This window comes from Rhinatrema bivittatum, chromosome 13, assembly GCF_901001135.1.
Source record: "Rhinatrema bivittatum chromosome 13, aRhiBiv1.1, whole genome shotgun sequence".
NCBI classification, from domain to species: Eukaryota; Metazoa; Chordata; class Amphibia; order Gymnophiona; family Rhinatrematidae; genus Rhinatrema; species Rhinatrema bivittatum.
The window spans coordinates 78,519,182-78,525,711 of NC_042627.1; positions in this window are offsets into that span (position 1 = coordinate 78,519,182).

Below are 6,530 nucleotides of genomic sequence, written 5' to 3' on the forward strand. Positions count from 1 at the left end.
ATAGGCAGGAGACTCTCTTACGTGCAGTGTCCTCCAGTAGGCTGAAGCTTGTCTGCTGAGCTGAAGGGAGGGGCAGAGAGGGATGGCTCAGGTGTCATCAAATGGTGGTGTTAATGAGTCACCTTCCTTGCCTCTCTCACCTTTCTTGGACCACTCTCCCCTGCTGCTTTTAAAAGCCAGGACATGCATATGTAGGAGCTCATGCTTGGTAAAACAGGAGCACGAAATGGGGTCTCTTCTTCACTTCGGACTGATGGACCCCTCCCCCCCCTCTGGATTTTGTGATGTCCTGCCACATGATATCTAATCTGGTGGCATATTGACCAGGCCTCTGATCTGGCAGTGTGACAGAGTTCACCTGCCTGATAAGTCCACCTTCCAGGATTGGTAATTCTTGTCTCCAGGCACATCTGGTATTTTTTTAGGTAAGTTTATTCACAGAGAGAAGTTGTATTACTCAGAGAGACCTAGTTAAACAGGCAAATCAGATAACTCAGTCCTGTATTGCTATCCTGGCCAAAGTTCATCATCTCTGTATTTCTGCTGAAATACAGGTTAGTGTCCATTTTGTGAAGTCAGAATTCATATTTTACTGCATAGTAGTGACTTCTGGTATCTCCCTACAGAAGCTGAAATTCCAGGACCAGAGACATACTGGGACAGAACCAGCATCAGATAAGCCTGTCCTCACCTGGCTGACCCTACACTGTCACCTAAGAAAGAATCTAAGCAAAGAAAACAGATCCCTGAAGAAGATCAACTGAGAAAAGAACTTGAGACAAGAAAGTGATCAGCAGTGTGGGGCTGTGCCGGGTCCTGAGGTCGCACATTTCCACGGGGCATGGGGATGATCCCACTTGGTCAGTAGGAAATGAAAGTGAGCACGTGATACTTTGCCTCTGGGGGGGGTGTTCTTTGGAATGTGTGAGTAAAGCAGAGTGTTTGTGATACGTAAGCAAGGCTACTTCGCTTCTTGCTGTTCCCACTGGATTGTTTTTCCAGGAAGCCCTGGCTGGCCTGGAAGGGAAGGAGCTAAGAAGGAATGAGGAAATCCAAACAGGCTCACATAGAAATGGCACCGTATTTTTTCTGGTATAGGAACGTTTACCTGGCAAGGTAAAATAGGTGTTTTCACTAAGAGCCTGAGTCATATAAAATCAAAAGAATTCCTGACAGAAACTGTGGCAAATAAAAATAATCACTTCCTCCATTATATGAAAACAGGACTCCAAGGCCTCACTGATCTTGGAAAAGTCATTTTATGTGCTTTCCTAGATCTTCTCAGCCTCCAGCATTTTTGCTGACATCTCAGACCATTTCCCCACCTTGCATTCTTCATTTTGTTGGCATCTGAACATCTTCAGCCCCTTAGGATCCCCACAATACATCTGAGTTTCTAGTCAAATCTGTAGATCTCTAGCAAAGAAAGGCTTCCTGGATTTCCATTGTGCTCTAGCAGGGTTCTTCAAATCGTCATGCAAGGGAATTCTCATGTTCTGCTTCACCCTGGAGAGAAAATGGGAGGTTTGAAAGTCCTGTCATATTTTTGGTGGATGAGAGCAGTCTATTGATATTAATGACACTGAGATTGCACATTGCACCATTTAATTATGGGTCCGGAAGCTTGGGATGAGAATTTCGGGCCCATTCCAGTGCCTATTCTGCTGCTAAGTTATTTTGATGTCACTTGCTTCCTATGATACCTACAAACTAATGTAGTCAAATGGCAGCCGGATGTTGAGTTTTTCAGGCCCCTTGGCTGGAAAAGCAACAGTCAAATCAATTATTATCTCCTCATTATTCTGAATTTCCATTTAGGGTAACAAGTTAGCAGATTAGCTACGCCCATGTCCTGTGATGTCACGACATAGATCTAATATTGATTGGTAATTGCTGTAATCATCTCACAATTATTCAGCCTGTGGTGCCATCTAATGGATGCAAGTTCACATAGCAGAAACTCTTCATCAGCCATGGTGAGCATCAGCGTTTATTTATGGCCTGCTTTGCCAGCAGCATAGTTCAAACTGTGTTACAGTAAGTTGGGTTTGTTACAGATCCAGTGTAGGCAGCAAAGTCAGTTATGTGAGTGCCAGTATATACAGTGCATAAACAATACTTATTATTGTGTGGCACATGCTATGTTAGATACTACAGCAGAGCCAGACTGCGTAGTGTATATGCAGGGCAAGTCAGGAGGGCCAGCAAGCCGGCGAGTAAAAGAGGATTAGATACAAAGGTCCATTTGGCCTCAGAGGTCATTGTAAGGGTTCATCTTATAGTGTGAACCAACGGTGATAAAGTGCCTGATGAGAGACTCATCAGGAAATGAAAGAGTCATGGGATAGGAGGCGATGTCCTTCTATGGATTGGTAACCGTGGCAGATAGGAAACAGAGAGTAGGACTGAATGATCGTTCTTCTCAATCGGGAAAGGTAAGTAATGGAGCAGCCCAGGGATCTGTACTGGGGCCAGGGGTTTTTAATATAATTATAAAGGATCTGGAAAAGGGAGGGATGGATAAAGTGATCAAATTTGCAGATGAGACAAAGTAATTAAATCACAAGCCAATTGTGAAGACTTGCAAGAGGACCTTGTGAGACTGGGTTATTGGGCATCTAAATGGCAGATGAAATTGAATGTGTGAGTGATGCATCTAGAGAAGAATGATCCAAACTATAGTTAACAAGATGCTGGGTTCTGTGTGGAGTGGACCCTCCGGTTTCATTAGCAGTATAGCCTCTGGCCAACAAGAGATGGCAAGCAGCCACTACACAACGAGCTGCCAACAGGTTTTTGAAAAATCAAGAACTGGGATGTTGTAGGGATTCCGGCAATTGGAATTCTCGATAAAAATAATTTAGGATCTTTACCAATTGAAAACTTAGTCATCTCTCTAATCGATGCCACTTACTGCTGATTCTTATTATGTGTGCAGAGAAGTCATTAGATCTAATCAGGAGCAGCAGATTTTAATTTTGGTTTCTAAAATCATCTTTTTGAGGCACATTCAGATTACTGACAGCTCTGGTAGGAGGGATCATGGGATGAAGGTGAAAGGGGTAATCTAAGGAAATATTTCTCTATAGAAAGGGTGGCGGATGCCTGAATCAGCCTCCCAGTGGAGAGGAGGACAGTATCTGAATTCAAGTCAGCATGGGACAAGCCCGGGAGGTCTCTGGGGGAGAGGTAGGGATTGTATAGTTGGTGAGGATGGGCAGACTAGAGAAGTCGTTGTGGTCTTTTTTTGCCGGCACGTTTCCATGTATCTTATGCGTTTATGTAGTCAAGAGGCAGTGACAGAGTGAGAGCCACTCCCCTGATGATTGTTGGGAGTGGGCAGAGGGAGCAGTTACACACTATGGGGCAGATTTTCAAAGGCTTACGCACGTAACCCCGAAAACCTGCTCCTGCACGCGCCGAGCCTATTTTGCACAGGCTCAGCGGCACAAGCAAGCCCCGGGACGCGCGTATGTCCCAGGGCTTTGAAAAAGGGGTGGGAAGGGGGCATGGCGCCGGTCTGGGGGCGGGACCAAGGCCTCCGGCACAGCGGCTGTGTCGGGGGATGGCGCCCCGGCAGCCGGCCAGCGTGCGCAAGATACGCCTGCCTAAATAATTGAAATAAGGTCGGGGGGATTTAGGTAGGGCTGGGGGTGGGTTAGATAGGGGAAGGGAGGGGAAGGTGTGGGGGAGCGGAAGAAAAGTTCCCTCTGAGGCCGCTCTGATTTCGGAGCGGCCTCCCAGGGAATGGGGAAAGCCGTCGGGGCTCCCCTAGGGCTCGGCGCGCGCAAGGTGCATAAGTGTGCACCCCCTTGCGCGCGCCGACCCTGGATTTTATAACATGTGCGTGGCAGCGCGCGCATGTTATAAAATCGGGTGTACATTTGTGCGTGCCGGGTAGCGCGCACAAATGTACCTCGCGCACGCTTCTTTAAAAATCTACCCCTATGTGCACACATACAGGACAGTGCAATATCACACGCGTAAAAACATGTGTCCAAACTGGGCGCCCGTGTTTTCAACATGCGCACAGCCACCTCTCCCGGGCGCATGATGCTATATTTTAACGAGCTGCCGCATTAAAAAGGACGCGCTTGGCTACGATTGTGCGTCCCTAGTGCTCAACAGCATCAGGCACCCGGGAGACGTGGCTGTGCACGGGCCAGGAACATGGGCACTCAGTACTAGCGTGCGTTTTATCCTGCTGCAGATAACTCACACACACAATACACAGTTCACACACGCAGGTCTGCAGCATGTACACTGTTGCGTGTATATAGTGCGCCCAGAAATTGTATTTTTTTTGCAATCGATCCCTTACATTTTGGACGCCCGTGTTTTCAACACGCGCACAGCCACCTCTCCCGGGCGCATGATGCTATATTTTAACGAGCTGCCGCATTAAAAAGGACGCGCTTGGCTACGATTGTGCGTCCCTAGTGCTCAACAGCATCAGGCACCCGGGAGACGTGGCTGTGCACGGGCCAGGAACATGGGCACTCAGTACTAGCGTGCGTTTTATCCTGCTACAGATAACTCACACACACAATACACAGTTCACACACGCAGGTCTGCAGCATGTACACTGTTGCGTGTATATAGTGCGCCCAGAAATTGTATTTTTTTTGCAATCGATCCCTTACATTTTCCCCTCAATTTTAAGCACTGCAAGCAGTAGAACTTAGTCTCTCAACCACACTAAGTTGTAGGAACCACACAGAGACCAGTAATTTTTGTTTTTTCATGTGCTCTTGACTCGCGCTATGACTTAATGTCAGCTCCAGGGCTGGCATTAAATTTGCCGTATTAAAAAGGGTTATTGGTCCACCGGCGATTTTTTTGCGTCAGGAAAGTAATAGCTAATAGCCTCATCTGCATAGCATTTACATTTGATGAGCGCTATTAGCTACTCATTTGTTTGGACACGCGTTTTGGAAGCATTAATTCCCTTATTGCATCGGGTGTTAGTCTAGAGCGTCCAAACCCCAGGTCTATCTGCACTCAATTGCACCGGCCCCACCGCTGGCTGAAACGCAAGTTCCCTTCCCAGATGCCTTTTGTCACTATATATAGGTATAATAAATAAAACAGCCCCAGTTTGGCAGAAGGCTTGGAAAGACACGTAATTAAATCCAGATGCTAACGAGCACCTTTTTATTTTGCAACAAGAACAAAGTAACTTTAGGAAAATGGATTATGCTTGTTGGCATCCTTGTGCCCGTCAAACGCCAGGGAACTGTTCCAGGGGTTGCCTCATTCCCATCCTGTGTGCAGGAGGCCGGTGGTGTTCGCTAACAACAGGCCCGGAGGAGAGATGATCTCCTGATAAGGCACAGCACTTGGCACCAGACACAGGTTTCTTCTCAGCGTCGTCACTCTGCCACCCAGGCTGGCACGGAGCTCCTCTGAGCAGCCGTAGTCGGGCGTTCCCGCATCCCCGCTTCACCTCAGAAACTTAAGGAGCGCCCTCCTGTCCTCCTGAGCTAACATGAAGCTCGTGTGGTGCTGGAGGCCAGGAGAAGCAGAGGCTGAGACGGACGGCGGGCCCTGAAGAGGAGAGGCCCGGAGAGCCACACGCAAGCCTTGGGCAGAGGAAAACCGTCCTCGGCAGCTGTGGATTTAAGAAGGGGCTGCCCATTGAGCCAGGAATGGAGGAGGTCCAAATGCACTGGGAGAAGAGAAAAGGCTTATTATGCTGGGGGGTAAGGGGTTGTATTTTGACACGTCTGTGACCAGGTTCCCCCTTGAGTGCTGGATGAGGACATTGACAAGGTGAAGGCGATTCATCCGGGGAGCTTCCAGAAGGGTAGGAGCCGAGGATCGCAGGAATCCTTTTTCAAGTTGTTTAGGTGGCTAACCTTAGGCATCAGGCACCCAAATCGGCCCCTTTGAAAGGAGACTAAGGCTGAGCGCCTAATTAGGGTCCTAAAAAGTAGGCAGCTACAGGGATGGATGTAGGGTGGGAAACGCGTTAGCACCTGGCACTGATTTTCAACAGGAGGCCCCCAGATCTCAGCAAATAAATTGCAGGCTTCAATTTAGGCAGTGAGAGGTCCCTACTGAGCAGTGCAGCAAGCAGGAAGTTCCCTGGAACCTGGCCCACCGACGCGAGGACTGAGGTGACTTACCCTCATCAGTGTAACTGTGGCTAGCGCTGTCACAGGACTCACCCCTCATCCCCGCCTTGCCTCTTTGGGTCTGACTATATTGCACCCGCTCTGCGGGGCAGTTTATTGAAATCTCAGGGTTTGTCTGGGTAGTTTAGACAGAAAAGTCCTTGCACCTATATTGGACACCCAGTAAAAGACACAAAAGGGATTGCATTAGCACCTCAGGTGGAAGCAGTGTAATTGGGCAGACTTGATGGGCAGACATTTTCTAGGTACTGCCCCATCCTCTCCTCTATTTGTTTTAAAGCAAGAAATCGGAGATGATTTACAGAAAGCAAACTGAGCAAAGGCCTAAGGAGGCATAAATGACTGAGCGCAGGATCCCATAAAGCAAGGGTGCACAAACGGATCTGGTTCTCA